We start from the raw sequence: 26,854 nt of genomic DNA on the forward strand, positions 1-26,854 counted from the left end.
GCTCTTGTACTGGGCTATAAACAATTATTTGCATTATCCATTAAGATGTTGACAAAGTTTTCGATTTATTTTTTGTCTACAAAATGTCAAAAAACGTTTCTGTGTCCATACATTCCAAAACAAAAAGGTTATAGTAAAATGACTGAATGAACTTTCAATCTCACCTTTTAGGCCAACATGGACAACAAGTCAAATATCTACAAATCCATGAAAGCTGGGCAACTCCATCTGCTGAGGAAGATCATGTGATTTGACTAAAAGCTCCAGAACATGGGACATTCAGTGTTAGCTCTTTGCTGTTCTCACCACAGGCGATTTTACCACTTTCAGAATAGACCTTTTTCTCAGCAGTCATTTTGACATGAAATAGTAGGGTAAACATAAAAAAACATTGAGGCTTTGTGTCAAACGGGGTCTATTAACTACAGTTTTTCTCTAACCGTAACATTAATTTTGCCACAGCACAGGATAGAATATTCAATAATTTATATAATTAAACATTTCCAGGACAATATAGATTATTTCCAGGATATTTGGTCATTTTAATTAATCTCCAGGTGTTTCAATGACTTGAAAACTAGTCTCTGAATTTCCGGGTTTTCAAGGACGCGTGGGAACCCTGTATTTACACATGATAATGGATATTTTTTTGCTTTACAAGCCAGTATAGCTTTGTATTCAGTCTGCATTACAGAAGGAGTCTTTCTTCAGAGTGAAAGGATATAAAGAACAGGTCCTAAGTTGTTTATCCTTTCTCAAGTGGCAATTTAATGGCTCTTACTAAAGTAACTCAATGTGCAGTCTGCACACTGCCTTCACTCAGCAGTGAACGCTCACACAGACTGCAGTCTAAGTCAATATGTAAATATGCTTTTAAGCCTTCATTTAATAGTTATGTCTATTATTATTTTCTGTTATCTTTTAGATGTGTGTTTGGTTTTAATATGACACTTTATAAAGTTTAGCTGAAACAATTAGCTAATCAATTGGTTTATCAAAAAGTCAAACAGCAGAATATCTGTCTTCAACAATTGATTGATTATTGATACTGTTTCTATTTCTTGGCCAAATATTCTCCCTTTTCAAATTTGAGGGTTTACCATCTGTCTATATTTTATATCATTATCTTTAATTTGTATGTACAAAGGAAGTATAATGGGGTCAGTGAGTTAGCTATGGGCTACAACGTTCAGGTTCAGTTCGGGCCCAACTTCTGGGTCCAATCAAAGCTCTAAACCTAATCAGCTCTATGAGCAGGGTGTCACAACCACTGCCACAACAACTGCTGACTGTGTTGATACAGTAAGTGGGCCAAACTACATTAGCCAACTCTATGGTCTTTCACCTCATACAGTATCTTTGCCTCACATCTCTCCCTCTGTGTTTTCACAACTCTCCCACAGCCCCCTGGGAGGCACATTTAAAAAAAATATCATTACTAGCAGCTCTACTTATACTTTTTTATTTAATTATTAGGATATATAAAACTTTTATGTGAGTTTTTTCGTCATAGATTTGTGAGTGATTTTGACTAATTTAGCTACAAAGCGACATGTATTCCTGTACATCCACTGGCCTGAGGCACTGCTAGGACATAGAAGGTTTTGTTTTTTCTTTCTGATGGCTGAACTTCAAACAAAGCTCTTCTTTTTTATGTTAAAATGAACAACGCTTAGGAAAAGTGCAATCCCGCTCTTACTTACACGCCGGAATCAAAGATGGAAATATCTATGTTCTCTGCAGTTAAAATGTTCTTCCCTTGCTCATTTACTTAATGAAACAAACAAGCTCACACACATACTGAGGCAACAAGAAAGCATGACTGACCTTCTGAAATCAAAGCTCTATAGTTCTCACTTCCCTGTGTCTCCATATCCCTGCAGTCTCTCATCTTCCACCTCTACTTTGTCGCCTCCCTTCCATCCTCCCTATTCTCTCCCTCTCTAATGATCAGCAAGTGTGAGGGCTGCCAAGAATGCAAGTCTGCCATGGTTGACCTTCCTTTCGCCTCTCCTCTCTGTTTATGTGGATGTGTTAGAATGACTGCTCTCCCCCTCATCTCTCTGTCCACTGTTGCTGTTACTCATTCAGCAGAAGCTGCGGCCCTGCTGCAGCTGCATAATTGACCCCTCTGCTGGAAACATGTAGGAACAATCACAATCTGATACCCTCTCTCGTTGCCCAAGCACGAACAAAAACAGGGCTGACTATGGAATTATGATAACTAATTCAGCTGCATTGCTTTGCTGCATTCTCTTCATTTTAACCTTCTGTTCTGCTGTACATTCACACTTTCAGTTTGTTTGTTGATGTTCATTCATTCTGCCTTTAGTTGTTCCAGTGCGTTCACAGCAATATTAAACCTCATGAGCAGCTGTGAGTGCTTTGTAACCTTCCCTAACTCGGTGGTGATTAGTAGAGCTTGTGGGGGCTGTACACAAATGAACAGGCAGGCACTACTTAAAAACATTCTCTCTGCGTGTTTTTGGGAAAACATGAATCTATATTTTCATTATAGAGGTGTCAATGGCCCTCATGCAAATTAATTTTTTTTCTATTAAATCGCAATATACTGCCTAGCTCACAGTATTGCTGTAGTATAAATTCTTCTTCTCTGAAGAATTAAAGTCTCTTTATTTCATGCAGCATGGAGAGAAGACCTCAGCATGGTTGTTCTTTCCCAGACTTTCAGAATGATCTGCCTTATATACAATCATATACACAGAGGAGCAATTGGTGACCTCCTAACAATTCACTGTTAATCACATGCCAATGCCTCAGGCCTTCCTCAGTACAATGATTCTTTAATCTTAGTGTACCACTGAGTTGGCTGTCAGCAGATTTGTGACTTCCTCACAACACAAAAATCACATTGGCATCACCAAATCAATACATTGATTACTCAATCTGAAAGTTTTTCCTACATTGCAATATATGACAATATATTGAATCCTGACCCCTGTATTGTGATACGTATCATATCGCCAGATTCTTGCCAATACATAGCTAAATGTGTTAGTATTTTTCTGTTAAATTATACCGTATATACAAGACAGCAGCCCCTAGATGTGTAAAAACCAAGACAACTCTCTTAGTTTGGTTTTATAGCTTCGTAAAGCTTAAATTATTAGCTATGTTATGTTCCTTAGTTCATTCTGGGAATTCATCTGTGTTATAAAAACATCCTCATGCTTATGTGCTCCTACCAACGTACATTTTCCCATTATTGAATCTTTAACAGAACCTCCTTTTGGAGTTTTCCTGCTGAGGGTAAACAGCTCTATCACCCTGAGGACCCGGCGTTGGTGGTGGGGATAAAACCTGTGACTATTCTGTTATCGGATGGACTCGATAACTTCTAGTCCAGCCTTCCTCACTCTGACCTGTCTAATCCTTCCCTTATATATGAACTGTAATTCCTCTCTCAGCTCCTCACCCATCCAATCTTATATTTGATATTATCAGTTTAAGTCATTCTGAAAAGGCTGTAGGCATTGGAATTGAAAAATCAACCTGGAGCAAACCTGAATCCTGAACACTGCGCTACCTTGCCAGTGTCTTGATGCATGTGAGCTTCTCTGTTCCCTTTTCCTCTCTTTCTCAGCCAGTCCTCAACTCACACCAGTCTATAGAGAGAACACCATTCAGACTGAAGATATGTTGTGTCAACTGCCACTGAAGATGGCAATTAGAGTGAAGGGTAAATTTCATCAAGGAAGACTATGACCGAAAATATTAGTTCAACAAAGTGAACTATTAAACAGTCAGCTATAAACAGGTAAACGGAGCCTTTTACACTAACCTTCCAATAGATAAGAACACCTGTACCCATGCTAACGGTTGCTTCTATAACATGTAGAAGCAACAATACACAATATACACACACACACACACACACACACACACACACACACACAGCCATGGAAAAAATTATTAGACCACCCTTGTTTCTTCAGTTTCTTGTTCATTTTAATGCCTGGTACAACTAAAGGTACATTTGTTTGGACAAATATAATGATAACAACAAAAATAGCTCATAAGAGTTTAATTTAAGAGCTGATATCTAGCCATTTTCCATGGTTTTCTTGATAATAACCAAAATCACTTAAGTTCTTACATCAATAGCTATGGCATTGTACTGCCAAAAACAGTGCTTTTAGGCATACCATGTTTTCTTTTCTGTCTGTTTTAGTCACATGATACACACAGGAGTTAGTACTTGATTGCATAACCATTGTTTTTGATGACTGCAGCCATGCGTCTTGGCATGCTCTCTACCAGCTTCTGACATTGTTCTGCTGTCACAGTAGCCCATTCCTGTTGCTTTGTTTTTGGGCTTGTGGTTCTCCATTTTGAGTTTGATGATGTTCCACAGGTTTTCAATTGGATTTAGATCTGGTGATTGAGCAGGCCAAGGCATGGTTAGAATGTTCTGGTTCTCCATCCAGGCTTTAACTGACCTTGCCATGTGGCAAGGGGCACTGTCTTGTTGGAAAATCCAGTCATTCGAGGCAGGAGAGAGTTTATCAGCTGATGGAAGAACTGTTTTCAAGAGTAGCCCTGTACGTGACCTGGTTCATTCGCCCTTCATATTTGCATTTGCCCTGTTCCACCCATACTGAAACAATCCCAGATCATCACCAATCCACCCCCATGTTTTACTGTAGGGGCCAGACAGTCTGGTTTGTAGGCTTCTCCAGGCTTCCTCCTAACCAGTAAGTTGGCTGGAGTGGGCATCAACTCAAAATTGGATTCATCACTTAAGACATATGTGTCAAACTCAAGGCCCGCGGGCCAAATGTGGCCCGCCACGTCATTTTATGTGGCCCGCGAGAGCATAAAAGGTCTGAAGGTCTAAAAAGCGTCAAAAAAGCGTGCTTTGACCTGAATTGAGAGTTAAATAATGACCTCAAAATGTCCAGGAAGAGAAAAGTTGATGGAGATAGAAGACTGTTTCAAGAAAGATGGGAAGGCGAATACTTGTTTGTGCTTCAAGGAGAAAGACCGGTATGTCTTTTGTGTTATGAGGCGGTGTCGGTTGTCAAAGAGTACAATCTACGCCGGCATTTTGACAGCAAGCACTGAGCTAAGTACGCCAAAGCTAGCCTTCAAGAAAAGCAACAATTTGCCCAAGAATTAAAAGGCAAACTGCGGTCGCAGCAGAGTATGTTCACGAAATCCACAGCCTGTTTTTGGCTGTGGATTTCGTGAACATACTAAGCTAGCATTATTGTGGCTGAAGAAATCGCCCAAGTCTTTTTCAGAGGGAGCGTTTTGAAGCAGTGCATGCTGAAGTTCTGTGAGCAGGTGTGTCCCGACCAGATACAGACTTTAAAAAAAAAAAATCGCGGACCGAGTTACGGAACTAGCAGAAAACCTTGCAACACAGCTGGCCGAGGAGATGAAAGCACAGATAACACAGATACAGCGCAGTTATCAATTTTTGTTAGAGGCGTGAAATCGGATCTCTCTGTCACTGAGGAGCTGTTGGATGTAGCTGCAATGCATGGGACCACGACGGGACAGGACATTTTTGATGCGGTGGGGAAGTCCATAAGTAAAAATGCATTGCCCTGGGAAAACTTGGTGGGATTAACTACAGACGGTGCACCGGCAATGTGTGGAGGAAAAGTGGGCTTGGTTGGACTAATGAAGGGGAAAATGCAAAAAATGAACTGTCACACACCTCTGATAACATATCATTGCATTATCCATCAAGAAGCTTTGTGTGGGAAGGTGCTGGGGATGAATGACATAGTGACCACGGTCATGAAAACGGTGAATTTCATTCGGGCGCGTGGCCTGAATCACCGTCAGTTCCAGCTGTTTTTGCAGGAGATGGGCTCGGAGCACGGGGATGTGCCGTACCATACAGAAGTGCGGTGGCTGAGTAGGAGCAAAGTCCTCAAAAGATTTTTTGAGCTCAGGGAAGACATTGCTCTTTTTATGCAGAGTAAAGGAAAACCCTTGTCTGAACTGTCAGAACCAAAGTGGCTGTGTGACTTTGCTGTGTTGTGTGACATAACCGAGCATCTCGCCCAACTGAATCAGAAGCTGCAGGGACGCAAACAAGTCATCACGCAGATGTCCGACACGATCACGGCTTTCCAGCGTAAACTGGACCTATGGATATGCCAAGTGAAACAGGACAATCTTGCCCACTTTCCTGTCTGTCAGAGCATGTCAGCCTCATTTCCCGGGATATTTTCATGTGCTCAGTTGGCTACCAAACTAAGCCGGTTAAAGACTGAGTTTGATCGGTGCTTCTCTGACTTCAGAGTACAGCAGTCTGGCTTTGCCATCTTTGTCAATCCTTTCACCACCGACGTCTGCACTGCACCCCAACACCTTCAGATGGAGTTAATTGAGCTTCAAAGCGACACCCTGGTCTGATGCCACAGCTTCAACTTCATGCTGCCTGTGTTCTGTCCATGTTTGGGAGCACCTATCTGTGCGAACAGATGTTTTCAATAATGAATCTGAACAAAAACAAGCACAGATCACGCCTCACTGATGACAACCTCCATGCTGTTTTACGGATTGCCTCAGCACAGGACCTAAAACCAGACATTGACACACTGGTAATGGGAAAATGGTGTCAGACATCGGGTCAGAAAACACACAGGTAAGCATTTAAAAAAAACTTAATTAGAATATAATAAAATGTAATTCAACCAAGAAGAAGAATAGTTAAACTCTGTGTCCAATTTAATGATTGTGCTTGCATTTTGTTTTGTGTTTGTTATTTTCAGAACATGATCAATGGATGGTAGAGAGGGGATCCACTTGGTGTGTTCAAGGACAGGCAGCATCTCCTCATCAAAAACTAACCTAAAAACTTGACTAATATAGTTGTGAACTGAGTCAACCTTTATTTTGTTATTTTTTAGTTGATTCCATATTATTTATATGTGTAGCTGCTGTTGCAATTATTTGGTGTTTGCAGGTTTTATGTGTGTATGCAGACAAATTATTGTAATCAAACCATCAGTTGGATGCAAGGCTGTGTGCAGCCTTTTTTTTGGTAAAATGTTACATCTGTCATACATGTTCTTAGCAGCTCACAATTGTTCATTTTGCAGTAATTGAGCCCATTTTAACTTTGACAAAAACGTTTTGAACAAATTTAATGTCATAACTTGTGTTTGATGTTATTTTTCTTTATTCACTTGGATAGTTTGATCCTTGATTGATGGAGTTATCTGGGTTTCATAACCTGACAAATTAAAAGGATTTATGTTATAACAGAGCAACAAGCAAACATATTTTTTCTGCACAACTGTAATGCTTGTAACTTGAATAAGTAATAAATTCAGAGTTATTTAACATTAAGGAGTAGTTACATTTATTTTACATTACATTCGGTTACATTTAGTTACATTTATAAGTTACATCTGGCCCTTTGAGGACAGCCATTATGCTGATGTGGCCCTCGGTGAAAATGAGTTTGACACCCCTGACTTAAGAGAACCTTAGCCCAATCATCAACATTCCAATCCTTGTGATCCCTAGCAATGAGTAACCGGGCGTTCCTCTGCCTTTCGTTGATGAAGGGCTTCTTCCGTGCCCTGTGTGACTTCAGATCAGCTTCAAGAAGTCGGTTTCGAACTGTCCTTGCTGAACAAGTCACATTTCTCGACAGTGCCCACTCATTTTTAAGGTCCCTGGAGGTCTGACGACGATTCCTGACACGGGAACGGATGAGTGCACGGTCATCTCGTGGGGTAGAAAGCTTTTCCTGCATCGACCAGCTAGCAATTTGGTAGTACCATGTTCGGCCTGCTTTTTCTTGGTGTAATGAACGGCTGTCTTGGAGATCTTCAGTTTTTTGGCTACCTGTCTCTCACTCATGCCAATTTCCAGCAGTGCCAAGATGGCTGCCTTTGTGGGTTCACATAATTATTTTTTTTTTTGGCATTATGTGAGAGCTGACAACTTCTGAGTTGTGCTACGGCTTGAATGTAAGCAGGAAACCACTCTAGGCCTTTACATGTGCAGTGCTGCTTATGACATGAAATGGCCTCTTATATACCCTGGGAATACAATTAAGCATAAGCATGTCAAATAGGACAAAGGTATTATGGACTCAGCTGCATTTTTTGTCGTGTTCATTTCATTCTTCAGGTAATATACCTTTAGTGGTACCAGGCATTAAAATGAACAAGAAATTGAAGAAAACAAGGGTGGTCTAATAATTTTTTCCATGACTATATATATATATATATATATATATATATATATATATATATACACACACACACACACATACATATACATATATACATATATGCCTCCCCCAGGGTCACCCTGCATGAAGCCACGGTCATAGCTGTGGAGAGCTCCCGCATTGAGTGGGAGGGTGTGAATAAACAGCTAAACTGCGGGAGGCAGTCACTCTCAACCCATCACCATGTGTACTAACAGAGGCATTACTCTCAGAGCTGTTAGATTGTATTATGGTAAATGGTAAATGGACCTGTACTTGTATAGCGCCTTTCTAGTCTTCCGACCACTCAAAGCGCTTTTACACTACGTGCCACATTCACCCTTTCACACACATTCACACAGTGAACACATGGTAAAGTCCATCGAACAGAAACTAACATTCATACACGTTCACACACGATGCACAGCATTGGGAGCAATTTGGGGTTCAGTATCTTGCTCAAGGATACTTCGTCATGTGGCACCAGGAGCAGAGGATCGAACCCACAACCTTCCGATTGGGGAACGACCCGCTCTGCCTCTGAGCCACAGCCACCCACGCTGTGCTGCTTGTCACCAAAACCAATTAGGAATACAATGCTCACGTCTGGTTGTATTCTGCACAACTACATTTACTCAAGGAATGTACATAAATTGATTTTTCAGGTACTTTACTTGGGTTTTTTATTTTATGGTAACCTTAACTTCATGTTTCAGAGGGAAACGTACTTCTTACTGATTTAACTGACAGCTTTAGTTACTCATTACTTTGCAGATATAAAGCTATAATATGTAACATTATCAGAATAAAGTCGAGAGCTACATTCTATATGTAGTTGAGCTGTGTACTTCCATTATCCCATATGTTTCAAACTCAGAGAAATCTGTCATTTTATTCAGGTAACGCTGCGTTTTTATGGTCGCCTGTCAATGGCGTCATATCCCCTTTGTGCCTGCGTCAGCATTGTGGTTGTCTGCCAGAAGCTGTCATACATTGACTGTTTATCCAGTCTAAAGCCACATTTTTAGCATCCACTGTTTAGATCTTGGTGCTTTTTAACCGGATGAAGGATTTTAGTCATCATACGTCTGGATCTTAAGTTATCAGAGAAACAAGCTGAGCTAACGTTAGCAGCAGCTCAGCTCGCAGCCTCTCCGGGACGTCCTTTGTCTGTCCAACAGCGTGGGAGAAGCAGTGATTTTTAAGGTGGAACTGCTTTATTCAGTGTTTTTAGTCAGCAAGTCTGTTTGTTTTGGAGAGGAGGAGACCTCTGTGGATCATTGGGCTCCCGGTAGAAACCTTCTGAACCATGAACACAGAAGGAATCCTAACCGGGAGAAGCTGACTGCAATGACGCCAATGGTAGTGAAGACAACAACTCCCATGATCCAATGCTACTTCTCAATAATCTTGAGGATAAGTCCAATTACTTAAGTTTGGTTTTGAATAATGAACTTTGAATTGTAATGGAGTACTACATTGTGGTAATGGTACTTTAGATATAACTGATATAATATATAATAAATATAAGTGCATTGAAATTCATGGTTTAAATATGCATATTCTTTTATAAAGTCTCCAAACATTGTAAATCACTACTACATAAATACATACCATTTGCACACACTAAATGTGGTCTTGCACTGAGCTGTAGATTTATAGATTGTAAACTGAGATCAACAGAACAAGAAAATGGCTTATTTACCATATATTGTAATTATTTGTTCATAGGAACAATGCATCTTCACTTTCTACCACTTTACAAAAAGCCAAAAGCCAAAAATAACCAGGCTTCGACTGCTGCCATCTAGCACTTGTAGCCAGAGGTCAAGGTCTTGCTCATAAACCAGGGGCAACTGGGGCTCAGCTGTCAATCATGACATGAAATGTCTTATACACAGTCAATAATCTGGCACAATATTGTCTGTTTATTTAGTCTGTGCTGTCTGTGTATGACAGTGCTGGCACACATACTGTAGGTCTTCATATGCCTAAATATTGTTATACACATTTGATTGATAGCAGGAGATTTACATTTGTGAGGGGACATTGGATGAGGGTGAACACTGCAGGAATCAGCAGCCAGAAGATTGACTATTTAACCCTGCATAGCTGAATGAAAACAGAAGCATCTTCTCAGGGCTACATGGGGCCACATGGAAAGGGGGGCAGGCGAATCACATCACATGTAGATCTATTAACAGACTTAAACAAGCAGACAGACTGGTTGAATATATCACTTTTTTCTAACAGGATATTTGGATAAAAAAAGTTTGATGTAAAAGACAGAAATGTGGATAATCAATCATAAATGAAGGCCTGTCATCTTGCCGGTTTTTAAACATCTGAGTGGTTTTGTAGGAGTGTACGATTAGGCCTTAATGCTGGGAATCGATATTGACATTTCTCTCCAAAATCTGCTCCCGTTTCTTGGGAAAAATACTTAAAAACTCATTAATGCTCCCATATACCTGTTGGAGCTATGTTCCAACCTTGAAATGGCATTATCATTGGTAAACGGATGGATACAATTTTCAGCTGCAGGTTTTAACTATAAGCTTAAAGACCAACTGTGCCAAATTCTCACTTGTTGATGAAAATGATTGCTATAGAGGTTATTTGGCTCCCTCCAGCTCAAATGCTAAACATCAGGGTTTTTTCAGTATTTAAAAACTGATACTGGTCCATTAATGAAGGCACGAAGGCCACAATTTGTAATGTCTAGTTCTCCACATGTTGAAACTGTGTTTGAAAATCTGCACTCCAAGAGTTTGGAAAATGGTATTGTTTTTTCAGCCATGCTAAAACCAAACTGTGTAGTTCTGTAACTACAGTAGCAAATGCCTGTAGGCAGGGGGTTATTACTGACGTTCTATTAATGTTAATTATTTTGACAAAAGTGGGGAGTTTGGGGACCATAATACCCTAGCAACGCTGGCCAACTTGATAACGCGTTATGCAGCCAAACACACCAGTTAGTATTAATCGTAAAAGCCTTTTCCCTTAATACGTTAAAAGTGAAACATGCTGTTTTTACAATATGAACAAATAGGCTAAGGGGACAACTTTGATTTAAGAAAACCCAATAAGTTAATTTAACTTAAAAAAAAACTGCTTTTGAAACTGAGTACATTGAAAATCTTAAGTGACACTGACTCAATTTTGTGAGTTAATTCCTGATTACGTAGGCAGCTGTGGCTCAGAGGTAGTCCACTAATTGGAAGGTTGGCGGTTCAATCCCCGGCTCCTCTCGCTGCATGTTGAAGTGTCCTTGATCAAGACACTGAACCCCAAATTGCTCCCGATGTGCATCGGTGTGTGAATGTGTATGAATGATTAGTTTCCGTTCTGGTGAGCAGTTGGCACCTTGCATGGCAGCCACTGCCATCAGTGTATGAATGTGTGGGTGAGTGTGACATGTAGTGGACAGTGCATTGAGTGGTCCAAAGACTAGAAAGGCGCTCTATAAGTACAGTCCATTTACCATAATTAGATTATGGAAAAAATCATAATCACGATTATTTGGGTCAAAATTGAAATCCCGATTACTCAAACGGTTAATTTTTAAACCTCAGAAACATGCTGCATTTATTGGACATCTGTCAAAAACACTTTGCAAGGAAGTCCTCAGTTACACTTTCCTTTCCCCATAAACATTTGTAAGTCTCCTTTTTACATTGACAGTCATAGTGCACTCTTGCAATCTCTACAAAAAGTTAAATTAAATAAAATAACACACAAGATAAGCCATAGAAAAACAATTTGTGTTCTCAAATTTTAGTGCACTGCCACAACATTTGAAATTACCCAGTTCGGATGGGCCTGCCTCCACTGCTAAAAAAAAAACTTGAGGAAACACTGATTACCTTTTACTGTTACGCGTTACCTGTTCCAACGAAAACAACGTGACTGACTAATGTGCAGTGCATGCTGTGGGGGAGGGACGGAAATACGCATGCGCGAAATACGCAGACTGTGGCTGTGTCCCGATTCAGGGGCTGTATCCCTGAATTGGGACACAGCTTTTTTCTATACAACGTTGCACAACAGAAAATGAAAGGAAAATCGATTTTATTAGTTTTGAGATCGTTTGGCCCCAAAATTGTAATCATGATCAAATTTCGATTAATTGAGCAGCCTTACCATTAAGTTGCTTAAGAGACGGAGAGATTACTGTAAAAAAAAAACAATGATAAAAAATAATTATTTTAGTGCTGTAAATGTGAAATTGAAGACCTATTCTAATAACTTACAACATTAGAGGTGAATCAACTTTTTTAAACGTTTGAGATAACACAACTCATTTTCTTAACCGTAATGACCATCTTTATACATCAGACCAGCACATGTGGATACTTCGCACATATAAAACCAACAATTCAAAGATTCAACAGACAGATCGTCAGCCAATCAGCTTACCCTGTCCAAGTGGATCAATGACCCAACACAGTGATCAGAGATTGCTTATTTCGAAGATCTATACATATTTAAATCACAACGTAGCGGGGGTGTTAAATAACCAACCTGTTATTAACCAACTGTATGATCATGTTAAACCAGTTTAGCTTACTGTTGCTGCTATGTTACTGTTAGCAACTGTCAAGCTAAGTTTGGCTATCCAGGGCTCCAGAGTGCGACCAATTTGGTCGCCCATGCAACCAAAATGTTTAAGAGTGCAACTAATAATTTTTCTAGGTCGCACCTGATGCTGCCCGGGTGAAAACATAAAAAAAAATTTCGCAAGCACATCATCTCTCTGTGTTCTCCTGTGACTGAACTCACACACTCATAGTAGGATCATATCGTGTTCTAAACCAATAAGAGACAGAGCTCGGGCGGGTCTTTGCCTCTGATTGGCTGTGGTCCGCGCTAAGTTGTGTGTGTTTAAAAACTGCGTGCGAACTGAGCGCCAGAATAGCTGACTAACTGAAACGAAAAATAAAATAAACTCGACAAAACGAGGGAAAATGATAAGTGGCAGAAATATAGAACGTTTTTTCATTAAGAAAACAAAGCCTACAACCAGCTCATCCATAATCCCATCCATCCCCACTACTGAGAGTCCATCCCGACAAGACAAGGAGCCCTCGGTCCCTGGTGAGATGCTAAGCCCCGGTCCTTCGGCGACAGCATCAGACTCAGAATCAGAGGAGGAGACAACCGAGTCTGGGATAGAGCCCGGCTCCGAGAGAATTAAAAAGGCCAAAATATATTCCTTCAGACAGGACTGGCTGAAACAATTTCCCTGGCTGAGGTACAACAAAGGATGTAACACAATGCACTGCGTCTACTGTCAGGAGGCGGTCAGAATATGGCCGGAAATAGTGCATTCGTGAGCGGGTCAACAACGTTTCGTATCGAAACTTTAAAAAAACATAACATGTCTAAAAAACACAAGATATGCCGTGACAAGTGTGTAGAGAAAGTGGCCCCTCTCCCAGCTGCATTTCAGCGGCAGGTAGTAGCAATCAGGTCCTCTGAGGAATCGGAAATGACAATCAAATTTAATGCTGCATACAACATTGCCAAAGAGGAGTTGCTGTTCACCAAATTTAAATCACATTCTTCTCATGAAGAAAAATGGATTAACCGTCAACCCGACGTATAGCAATGATACGGCATATGCCCAATTCATTGGGGTAATAGCCAACACCTTAAAGCAAAAGACAGCTGCGGACATCGGAAACGCCACATACATGTCCTTCATGATTGACAGTGACACAGACGTCTCTACCAAGGAGTGTGTGATCATCTACAGCCGCATTTTGCGCAAAGGGAGACCGGTCAACATTTTAATTGGACACATCGAGGTGGAGCATGCACATGCACAACATAAGTTTGAAGGCACAGACACATTACAGCATGAGAGATAACGAAATATAAATCTTAAGAAAATTGTATAGTCCTAAATATTATAATATTAAAAAATATTCAGATTATATATATATATATATAGATTGGCTGGGGTATATATAGATTGGCTGGGGAAAACGGTTGCTCTGGGTGCTGATGGTGCTGCAGTTAACCTTGGCAGCAAAGGGGGGGTTATAGCCCTTTTACAAAGAGATGCAGGAGATTTCATTGTGCCCCTTCACTGTATGCCTCACAGGTAGGTCTAATTATAAAGGCTTTTGTGTATTTTCTCATTACGAGGTTGCTTATCTATTTGTAAACTAATTGTGATGTATCTTTACAGATTGGAATTGGCTATGCTGTCAGTCTAGAGGGACAATGTTATGATTGGCCAAGTATATGATCTGCTACATTTGGTGTGAAAGACCTACCATTTTAGTACAAAATCAATGAGGGAGCTAAAGGCCATTGGAGCAGACCTGGGAGTGGATGTCCTAGTCCCCGATGGGGTTAAAGGAACACGATGGCTTCCACATGTCTGACTTGAACAGAATGTCCATGGCCAGTTCACTGCAGTCTACTGTCATATGGACCATTTGGCAGGGTCTTCTGCCAATGCAGATATTGCAGGCCGAGCCAGAAAGGTCAGTGGATTTCCACAGGGAATTTACTAAATTAGTGCCATTTTAACTTCAGTCATTTTCCTGCCCAGAATTTTGTTTATTCATGTTGAAGGCTGTATGAATAGTTGCTGTGGTTGTATGATACAGGTCAAGAAATCAATGGAAGATGCAACTTTTGTGGCTTTTTGTCACTTTCTGGCTGATGTTTTTGCTGGAATAACCAAGTTTAGTCTCGTACTTCAGAAAAATGAGACCATCCTACCGCAGGTAAGTGAGATGAAATGGGATTTAATTAGGGACCGAGCCAGCGACTGCTGGAGGTCCCTATTGTTTTTGCTTGTTTTTGCTCGACACTAGGTGGCGCTACTATCATAAAAAATGCGTTTAGGCTAATAACTTCTGCATAGTTTGTCGCACATTTAAAAAAACTTATATCCACGCGTTCGGTGAATGGAGCTGAATCTTCCTATATAGGCCCTGTCCACTATAATTTGTTTTTGTTAGAGCACGAAATGTCCTTAAACTACTTTTTCGTGTTCCTCCTACACGCTTTGTCCGATTCGCACAAAATATTTCACGTAGCATCTGAGGACCCTCATAATAAAAAAGTAATTAACAGAATTTTGATATTTCAAAAAACCAGCACGTTATAAAATTAGCACTTCCTGTGGATTTTTCGTCAAAAAAGGAAGTGGACCATTTCTCCACATCGGTATGTCCGATTGACACCAAACTTGGGTCCTTAGTTCCACATGTGTTCCTTAAGCATTGTGCACAATTTCAGGCCATCGCCACTAAGTGGCACTCTTTAAAATGAAGAAGTTTATATCTCTGCAACGGTATGTGTGCCGTGTCTATGGGGTGGCGGGAAATTTTGATGGACCACCACAAAACACGAATTCGCTAAACTTGAGGGTACATTGTCCAATCGGCTCCACACTTCAAATGCTTGATAACAGTCCCGCCCTGAACACGTGTACATGACAATATTCAGAAATAGTGATATCGCCACCTACTGGCAACAGGAAGTAAGCGCTGCGTGGCGATTTTGAGCTGATTTACGTGAGATTTCATGTTTTGGTCCGCACGTGTAACGATGGCACGCGACGTGGCTGCAGCATGCCCCGAGTTGCGCGGAGTGCGAGGTCCCGCTCAACGCTGCTTGCAGCTTTAATTTTACTTGAAATGTTTGAGTTTGAAATGTTTAATTTCAGTTCAGTGAAGCAATTTAAGCGCAAGCACTTTTATTTGGAAATATTTTATTTTACTTGAAATGTTTTAGCTTGAAATGTTCAATTTCAGCTCAGTGAAGCACTTTAAACACTATTTTTCTTTTTATATATAATTGTGCTTCAAATAAAGCATTTCTCTACACCTTATTCTTGTTCAAAAATCATTCACATTATATGAAAGTTATAGAGAGCGATAAAAAGGTGACCTTATGGCGTTAAAGGCGACGCAATGAAATAGTTGGGTGCACCTAAACTTTGTGCTGTTTTTGTGCACCTAAAAAAGAAAAAAAGCTAGGCGCACCAGTGCAACCAATGTAAAAAGTTAGTCTGGAGCCCTGCTATCTATTAGTTGAAATGCAACAAGCATAATTTCATTATTTACCGCACGAGAGTGAAAATTCATAATCCGTGTACCTTATGTACCTAAAACAACACAGCAAAAGCTTTGGCTTTTGGTATGGTTGTTTGTAGTTTCAATGTAGCTTCTCATGTTGACATATGGGCTATTCTTTCACCCAAAAAGGTGTGTGGCCTAGGTGCTAGGGGCATGATGAAGTGTTGCCAGTCTGATGCAGCCACTGCAGCCATTTCACCATGTTGTTTCAGTGGTTCCAGGCATGGCAGCAATGTTCTTGGACAGTTCAATCATTCGGATCATCTCTGAAACTTTATACTTGCTATATGCTCTATATATGTTGCTCTTCACGCAGATTTAGGGGTGATGAGCCACCTGTTCTCATGTACAGATATTGAACTCCTCTGTGTTCACACATATTTCAAAAATATATTTTGCATATACCTATATTTATATAACTGTGTTAACATTTCATTTAGCATTTCACGATCTGTAGTATTTACATACAACAGCTGCATGGTAGTGTTAATCAGGTTTGCAGAAGGCATCTAATTTCCAGTCCATATGACTCACACAGAAACAAGAACACACAGTAAAAACGATAGGTTCCCGCAGATTTTACTGCCAGGATTTTAGGAAGACTTCTGGTAAAATACCAGGATTTCAAGTATATAGTAAGCAGTATATAGGCTATATCAGGTTTGATCCCACCGCGTCAAAAAGAACTTGAAGCCAGAACCAATATGACTGTCCGGGTTGCGCACTGCAGCTGAGACTTTTCATCTATTTACTGTATAGCAGTATCTATAGGAGGACAGCTGGCAGCATGGCATCAGATCAAACACACACACTGGAACCAAGCCTGCCTAGGACTCCGTGTCCATCAAAGTTTTACTTAACATGCCTGCCAGGCAGGCCAAGAGCACGGCAGACAGGGAAAGTTGGGAGAAGGCAAGAAAGAATGGCTTGAAAGACTGAGAAGATAAGAGGGGATGATGACACTGACGGATGAGAAACAGACTAGCTGAGCGGAACAAGAGAAGCCAACAGAGAAGGTGGGATGCAGGTGAAAATGAGAGACCAAAATAGAGTAACGGTGACAGAAGGAAGAGGACTGTCTACGTACACATACGAGTGTGTATTATGTGTGTGCACATGTTTGTGCGGTGTTAGTTATTTGAACTGAGTGAGTTCACAGAAAGACGAGAGAGATGGCAGATGACAGGTTAAGAAAAGGTCAACAAGACATTCCATGGCTGCAAACAACTCTGACGATGTATGAATTATAAAACTGAATGGGTACTGTATGTACAGAACATAACACTGCCTGGCCCTCTGTCTAGACTGAGGCTGATAAGAGAACTGGTCAAGAGTAACATCATTTTAGATATATTTTAGTGATTTAATCAAGGCTCTGATTCAATGTCTACAGCTTTTATAATATTTACAGAGAGAGGAATTAAGTTCAAATACAGTTTTCAGTCTACAGTAGCATTGTTATCCTTGTGAGACAGATGGACTCACAAGATCACAAAATCATGACACCCCACCTTGCCAGGCTTCAATCTATACGTTTGTAGCCAAAAAGTGGAAACAGACCAATCACCATCCTTCACAGAAGTACAGGAAACTACGGTGCTGGGCACTAGGTGTGACAGCGAGAAGACACTGTTCCTTAAATGGCAGCTGCTAAAGAGGTTAGCATAGATGCTACTAGCATCAGTTCAATCAGAACTGGAGAGTGTTACTTCATTCAAAGAAGATCAGAGAACACCTGCCAGGAATTTTTGAAAGTGCCCACCCTTCCCAGATGGTTCTGTGTAACAAACAATTTGCCGCAGTCAGTTTATAGCATTTTAGAAAATCAAACCAAAGCCGCTTTGGTTGTTTTGCACAGTTGTCAGTATCATTGGCTCATTGATTATTATTATTATTATTATTATTATTATTATTATTATTATGTGTGCTGGGTGAGGCGGGATTACGTCTCTAGCAGAATTCTCTTTGCTGCTTGGATTCTTTTCCACCAAATGTAACTGTATAATCATTAAGCATGTGTCTCTGACTGAACTGAAACTGCAGACTGATACATTTGTTCTGCTCCATAGTTCACTGGCCTTAAAAAGAGTGTTGAAATGGGGTATGATGGGGCATTAATGATACCCGTCTCAGCTGGACTGCAATAAACAAAAGCCTGGAAGTGGACTAGATATAGCCAATACCAATCAGTCTGGTATTCTAAGAACCGAGCTGATAGAGCTTGCATATTGGCTCAGAACATTCCTGATAACAAGATAAAGCAATAATGTTCATAAGCTATAGTCCCAGGGTTCTGGATGACTGATTGGACTGGACTGATTTACAGTAGGTACAGCACTTCACTACCACTTATTACATCATCCACATTTCAAGGATTTCTACAAATAAAGCGGCTCCGTTAACGTCAGAAGAAATGCATCCAATAACAAAGGTTTAAAAGTTTCAGTGAGTGAGGCACATCTTTATGTATAAGGACAGCTCTCCAAAGGTGAGGCCAAAACTTCTAGAAAGGTGGTTTCTATCATTATAGGTAGCTCTCATCACGCTGGTTTATGTTCAAGTGTTCATTTTCTGATAAGTTCGGTTTTAATTGGTTATTTGAAGCTATAAAAAGGGTGTTTCACATCGTCATTGACAGCTGAGCCCTTCTTGTGATTGAGCTAGCCGGGCGTATCTCGATACCGCAGCGCCGAACCCCGATATTACTGGTCAGACTCTGGCTCTGAATGGCAAAAGATATCCTGTATCTGGGATATTTTGGCTTCAGTTTTGTACAGTGGGAGGAAGTGGAGATGCGGCATCCATCTTTTATATGTTAAAATTATAGTTGTAATTGTCCTTGTATCAGTCCTCCCTAGTGGTTCAATATAACAGTTGCAACTTTGTCAGAAACCGAAAAAAAAAGAACCCAAAAACCGAAAAGCATCTCTTTGTAGTGCAGTCAAACAAACTCAGTTTGTCTTATTACATAAGTCAGTCAATAACTGTGATTTCGCACTACGCAGGTAGGTTTCCAGCAGGGCACATCAGGAGGAGTTGGAGGTGTGCAGCAAATCGCCTGCAGCTCTTCATCTAACAGCTCACCCCGGCTGCTACTGACTGTTTTATTATTTCATGCCGTTTGATTTAATTAACTTTAAAACATCATCTACTTACTAGATTGATCATTACATGAACAAAGCCAGGTGGGCAGACATCACCAATTCCACTAACCATTTTTTTCTGGGGCAAACTCTGACTTCCATGAGACAAAACATCTTATATTTCAACCTTGTTAATGTTAACCAGCTCAGAAAACAAATCTATAAAACAGGAGAATAGATTTTCTTCTACAGAGAGTAGTCTTTCTTAAGGACACAAATAGATGAAAAACACATACAGAAATAAACACTATAGGCATATAGACTGAAATATTTCTCTTCTTTCATCTTTTTCTATTTCTCTACAGTAAATTCCATTCCTTCCCACTTTATCTCCCATAAGCTATTAGGTGTTTTGAGAAACAAGAATCAGCCATGAGGACAAGAAGTGCATTAAGTAGCAGTACAAAATGCTTCTCAGCAGCAATACTGTATCATTTTTTGTGTTGTTACAGGCTTTGCACTGCTACAATGTCTTCATCCTTTTTTATCCCTTTTGTGCTGCTGATGTCACACTCCAGGATTATTAAAAGACTCTTAGGCATTCGTAGTTTGATTGCTAGAACAATTTATAGCAGTCAGTCACACATAATTCCTATATCAGCAGTATTGTCTGTCTCCTATCAGTCAAAGTCTTCTCATTTAAGGTGGAGTTTGCATGGAAATACTGATCAGTACTGGGATTACTCTCACTGTGAATAGTGTTACAATGTTCTGGCCCCCTATGTGCAGACTGAGCATTCTTATGATTGTTTTTCTCTAGTGCAGTAAAGGAATAATTGGAATAAATGGAAGTGCCTCTGAGGAGAGGATCTGTTCGAGGAGGCCAAATGAATCTGCATGAATGTTTCACATAGATTTCAGCTTTGGTGAACCTTGACGGGTGAATTTGCACCATTGACCAATTGCAAGCTGTCTAACAGAGCTGACCTTTGAGAGGAAGAAGAGCCGAAGAGTCCAAAATAGAGGAAGCTATTGAGTTTAGTAGCTGCTTTGCACCATTTACTTTAAATAAACCTCTGCTGGAGTAAAAATGGTTCCACAAAAGAGACATGATTACACGTTAACTGTGTGTTTAATAAGCATGATAGCTCAGAGAGCTTTATTTTCTGTGTTTAATAACCTTTTATTGGCCAGAAAGGTGTGCAGTGGTGAGCAAAATTGCATGGGGAAGTAAATAGAACAGTAGAGAGAAGATAGAGAGAAGCTCCAGGAGCTTTTGTGACAGTCTAGTGCTAGCTCAGCTCACTTGTTGTGAGTCAGAACCCAGGGCTTGAAATCAACATTTTCCCTCAGTGTCCTGCAACCCTCCCGAATTACACTTTCAACTGTCCCAGACTTAACAACCATTATACTGAAATTGAAGTTGTTAGAACTCGCATCACTTCATTGACTCATATCATTGCTTTTTAGAAATTAAGTTGCTAGGAGGGTCCAAAAGGTTGCATAATCTAGCAAGAAAATTAACACTTTGGCAACACTCGAACACTTGATTTTGCATGTAAGCGCACATGTGACATAGCATAGAGCTCGTGCTGGCTCCTGCACACATTTTTTTTAAATTTGAACAACTGACAATAAAAATGAAATCTGTTCACTCACCATCCTCACACAAACGGACAAAGCTTGAGTAGTTTTGCAAAGGAGAAAATGGGATGAATATTTTCTATGGACACTGTAATAACAGTATTCCATGTCACATTACTGAAACAGCAATATCAGTTTTTACCAATGATTTACTGTGTTATTAATAATGGAAATGACGGTTAAGGTTAAGCCATTAGTACTGATCAAAAACAAAACAGATAATGGGATAATGGAGCATCGGACATTCAGTGGTTTGGATTATCTTGCATTTCATTATTGATAAACAGTACTGAACTAATGAGTATCATCTCTGGTTTGTATTATTGCTACATTACATTTAATATGTAGCAACAGTAAAACTTTAGCAAAAAAGGGCAATGACCTGACGAAAAAATATTGAGATACCTAAAAATTCCCAGGCATGTTTTCATGTGCATTTGAAAACTGAAACAGAACAAACATCCATAAGAGCGTACTATTTTAACTCTAGTAGGGTTGGTATGATGATATGGACCAGATGAAACGGCACAATGTGAGCACTGTAAGTTCTCTTCTGCATTATGTATAGCTGAATGGTTTAAGGCAGACATCAGACAGATGTTTACAACCACAGCTGTTGTTTGCAATGGTTCGATGGCCTAGTGATACAGTGCATAAAATCTGCCTACACTTTAATTTTACAGAGAACTGCAGAGCAAAGAACTTCCTTTTTTATGAGGCTGACCTATTTTAAAGCAAAGTGATTTCATACATGTTTTAATGGGGGTGTTCTGGTCAAAAAATAAGAGTAAGGAGGGAGAAACAAGCAAAGGAGGGCTAATTACGAATTGCAACTACCAACTAAATAGGTAATTAAGGTGGCATCATTATAAAAGTACAACCCAAAGGCACTAAAATCTGCACTACTGCAAAACAACAAGAAACTGCAGTAGGGTGTTGGGTATGGATAGAAGACCAAATGCAAACCAGGAGGGTCCATTAGACAGCCTATCAAATGTGATGACAGGTTGCAGTTGTTTAATTCCTAAAGATTTTTAAAACGTCAAGCATTAGTTTAGTTTAGAGTCAGATCAAAAATCTGCCATATATCAATAAAACATAAATTGGTTTGATGGCTGTTATCAAAACATACCATCAAAACAACATAAAGGGAGGTCAATCTGTGACAGTGTAGCATTGCATCAGTATCTGCCCTTTAGTTCATGTTGATTCCCCCCTCCCCCATCTAAACTGTTGATATAACTGTATAATATTGTTGTAAATCCACCATGAATGTGGTGAAGAACATTTATGTTAATATTTGAACATACCTGTACTCATAGATACAGTATCACTCAAACAAACTGAAAAAAGAAAACTACTAAAACTGGAATATAAAACTATAACTAACTATAAAGTACTCTGTGGGCATTTATATTTGATAAAACTGAGTCATTGTCACTGAAGTCATTATCAGTAAAAATCTAAATGAGTACTATCAGAAATCAGTGTTTCAGTGTTTTTCATCCTCCCCAGTGGACAGATACACCTGTAAAAAGCAAGTTTCAGACCTCTGCCTTACATCACTGGGATTTTTCAGGTAGAAACGTACTCACTGAACTCAGCACACACTGGATGGCATGAACACACACCTACATGTACCACACATTCATACACGCTCAGCATGATTGCAGCAATAGCATTAGAGAGCCCAATGAAGACTTATTCAATGCTTCTGTTTCATGTACCTGAGCACACAAATACACAGACGCACACGAGATAATAGGATCTCATCCAGCTTCTGTCGTCCCCATGTGCCCTTTAATACAGAAGAAAACAAGTGGGCCACTTAGCAGTATATATGTGACCACCTACACGCATGTCACTGAGCCTTCTGATTGGACGTGGGTCAGTGCTTACTAAAAATGACTGGGCCAGAGAGCCACACACACACACACACACACACACACACACACACACACACACACACACACACACACACACACACACACACACACACACACACACACACACACACACACACACAGAAAGACAAGTGCTTGTGTGTGGCACACAAACAAGCCGACCATCTGATTGGCTCTGCGCTCTATACATCACTGCGTATCTGAGCCACAGGTGACTGGGGAAGGGTGTGTGTTGCCGTGGCAACACAAAGCAAGGGGCGGGAACAATTTATGGCACTATGATGTGAGGAGACTATCAATGATGGAGGGTAATACATGTGTGACTCCCTCTGAATGACTGAAAGGGGGAGGGAGAGGACAGAGGGTGTCTGAGGTGAGTCGTTTTCGTTGGTGAACATCCATCTTTTTCTCTTTCTCTCTACCTCCCACCTTTAACCTGTCATCTCTCCATCACTTTCTACTCTTTCTTTACACTACTTTCTTTCTCCCATGTCTTTCTACTTTGTCAAAAAAGGAACACAATGTGGCCACGTTACCAAAGTCCTGCATTATGTAAGTTTATTTCAAAGCACAGAGTTAATATGCAGCTGTGCTGTGCTATGCATTATCTCAATGCAGGGATCTCATCAATCATCTTTTGACTAGGTCAAGCTGTTCCACATTTAAAGTAATTGAACACAGATCACAATGCTAAGATGATTTATCAAATCTAGGCCATGTTTCTTCTTTTTGCCCCCTGTTGGGTGTCCTGATGTCCTTATTGGACTGACAGTTAAAACGTCCACGTGTCCAAGAAAAACTGTTTTGGTGCGTGATGCAGGTTTATCCAATCTGAAATGATGGGCATCAGAGTTTCCTACATATGATACCTTCCATTGCAGCTGCAAACAGTCCATTACTTTGGCAGTTATGAGGACAACAGCAACTGAGCAACTAGAAAGGGATACAAACCAGGTCAGTATATATCCCATATACAGTCTTTATACACAATTATATAAACCCTACTTAACTGAATTACTATCATTAACTAAATAATCACCCATAAAATACAGAAACAACATTAAACATTTAAGAATTACAAAAAGTTATGGCACCAGTGGAGAAGTCAGGGATCACCAAAGTTGGTATGACTCATCCTCAATGGACCATGTATGTCAATCCATCCAATAATCGTCCATTTCAGTCTGAACCTTACAGCAACGCTGCTAGCATGACTAAAAACATTAACATTTCATAAGCATTGCCCCACCTTGTTCATTACTCTATTAAATTACCTCTCCAAAGTATTACAGTCAGTATTCAGTAAGTTATTTTGTCAGTGTCTATCTTGCAGTAACTAGTCAACTTGAACACTAAATCTGCCCCCAACAAAGCGAGAGAGTTTCGCAGCCACTATAGTCTCTCCTATACACTTCACAGCCCTTTCTTATTCCCAGTTTGTCAAATACAGACATACGTATCTTTAAGTATGTGCAACAGTGCTCAATGTTCTCTTCATATTTTTTTTTTCTTTGTTAAGTGTGAGTTAGTGTTTGAGATCTAGACCTGGGATTGGTTATCCAACTTTCAACTTAAGTAATTGGTACAAGAAAAACAACCAGCCTTCTCTTTCAGACAGAGGATAATGTGCAGAGAGTAGTCAAAAATAAAAAGAAACAACACCTCAGTTTTAATAAAGCATTTGAAAATGCATGGCATACATTTGAGAGCAGAGAGTTGCTTGATGTTGATGGCAGGGATACCACTGGAACATGCAATCCAGTATTTCAGTAAAAACCAAAAATGACAACCTTCACATACAGCGGTACTCTCTCAAACATATGCGCTCCAAGGTACTGAAATTCCAATTGATTTAACGTGAATCGGTACTTGATAGTACTGGCATAATTTGGTTGTAGTAGTTCGAAACCCAAACTTAATCACCAAAGCCATTAAGATACATCCTCCGGGAACCAAGGGTGTCTGTACAAAATGTATTGGCAATCAAATGTATGCTATTGTAGGGGGGTTCAGATTCACTGAATGACCTTTACTGCAAAGCGCCTTTTTCCATCTCTCTTAATCTCCTGTCTGTCTCCACTCTGGATCATCTAATAAGGCAGAAATGCCATTTAAATGTCAGTTAGTGATAAGTCTAAATGAAAAGATAAGAAATGAAAAAATATGAAAGTGTGCTTGTATTCATTGGTATACAATGTAACCCAGCCTCTTGTAACTGAGCGGAAGGAAAGAAGAGAGAACAAAGCATGCTAATAAACATAGCATAGAAAATAAGGAAAAAAAAACTCACCGCTGCATTCTTCTCTTTCCTTTTAATGCTTTTTTCCCTCTCCGCTGTCACACAATATGAATCTTCTGTGGAGTTAAATCTGCCAGGAAGTTCTTTACTCTCAGTGGACTTGCCTCCAGAGTGAGAAAAGCCGGTGAGGCCCCCAAGAACTTCTCCCGCTCCGTGTGTGGCTCTAACTCCTCTGGAAGCGTCACGAGGTGAGGAGGAAGCCTTAAGGCAGGAGAAACGTCTGAGTCTCTTCTGTGATCTCCCAAGGCCTCTTGGGCAATTGCTGATTTATGCTACCGCATAGATAGATCGTGAAGGTTGAGTGTGATGTGACTTCGCTAAGAGGCAAATGAAGTGAAGTTTTCCTGCCAGGCAATACTCCTGAGTCGCTCTCTCTCGCTCTCTCTCTCTCTCTCCCTCTCTTTGCTTCTTCGTAGGCCTCCCTGGCTACTGTTGCTATACCCCCGCCTCTAAGGCAAATGGAAGATGCTGAAGTGAGTTGTCCACTGGGTAGTTTGAAGCACCAGTCTAGCGAGCATGTGTAACCTGCTGGGTGGAATGAAGCACCAGGATAGTGAATGCTGTTGATGCAAAGTTCCCTTCTGTTGACTGTATATGTAGAAGTTGTGTCTGCTGAGGTATAAAGTTGACTGCCTGGTGTATTGTACAGAAGGGTGAGGTTATTGTGAGTGTGTGGCAATATGATCCTTTACCTTCCCGTAAGAACTAGCCCAAGTTCCACTGGGGCTACAAGTTGTGGATCAGTAGAATTTAGGCAGCGAGCAGGTCTGAGCTGGCAGGTGGTAGGAGGTCCAAGGTCATTGCTTGTCGTCACGGTTGCAGTGAAGAGAGCTTGAGAGGCGATACAGGTTGTCACGGTAACAGCAGTAAGAGGTCACAGGTGTGTCTTTTGCTCTGTGTTCCAGTCACTGGGTCGGCTGATTCGGTGGAGGAGGTAGGCAGTGGGAGAGAATCCCTGAGGTAAATGGAGAAATGTTGCACGAAGAGAAGGAAAAGAGGAACTGATAACGGACAGCAGGTTGTTCTTTTCCTTTTCTAGTTTTCTGGGAGGTAGACAGCAGAGGAGGTTTTGTCTGAGTGGATTAGAGCAAGAGGAGAGGACGGAGGGAGGTAAAACTGTGGTATATCAATCTTGAGTAAATTCTTTTGTCTTATGTCGTTTGAAAAAGAACGCTGGTGGTTTTCCAGTGTCCATCTGAAAGAGTCGATGCTCGGCTCTGCCTCCTAACATGTACAGGTAGGTTTCTTCAGGCACTCCACCTACGGAAGACAAAACATAAAGACAGGTTAGAATATGACCACAGTAGCATTATTTTTACTATTATTATCTGAATAAGTTTTATAGTCTTATAAATAAGGACCCAGGTGATTAAAACTGAATTACCCTTATATGTGAATGTATATGTGCAATTTTCTGTTTATGTGATTGTCATGTGATGAGCTGGGACCCAGTGCATGCTGGGATTCTCATCATTCCCCAGTAAATATACAGATATTGCTTCTTGTTGATAGCTCTGTAGTAACAATAACATTTAGTATATGTTCATAGAAAAATAAGGTCAAATACAAGGCGACGCAATCCCCGGTCTCCCAAGCAAAGACATTGGATGGAAGGG

General features: G+C 40.4%; 1 protein-coding gene across 3 annotated transcripts in view; it reads right to left on the bottom strand.

The window, feature by feature from the left end:
• Nucleotides 1–26,854, bottom strand: part of LOC127355770 (thyroid hormone receptor alpha) — a 120,469-nt gene that overhangs the window by 50,343 nt on the left and 43,272 nt on the right. For all 3 annotated transcript variants that reach the window (XM_051386954.1, XM_051386952.1, XM_051386953.1), the window contains exon 4: nucleotides 25,230–26,498. The gene's annotated coding sequence lies outside the window, so the exon portion shown is untranslated. The remainder of the gene's footprint in view (nucleotides 1–25,229; nucleotides 26,499–26,854) is intronic.

The sequence above is a fragment of the Dicentrarchus labrax genome, unplaced genomic scaffold, assembly GCF_905237075.1.
Source record: "Dicentrarchus labrax unplaced genomic scaffold, dlabrax2021, whole genome shotgun sequence".
Classification (NCBI taxonomy): Eukaryota; Metazoa; Chordata; class Actinopteri; family Moronidae; genus Dicentrarchus; species Dicentrarchus labrax.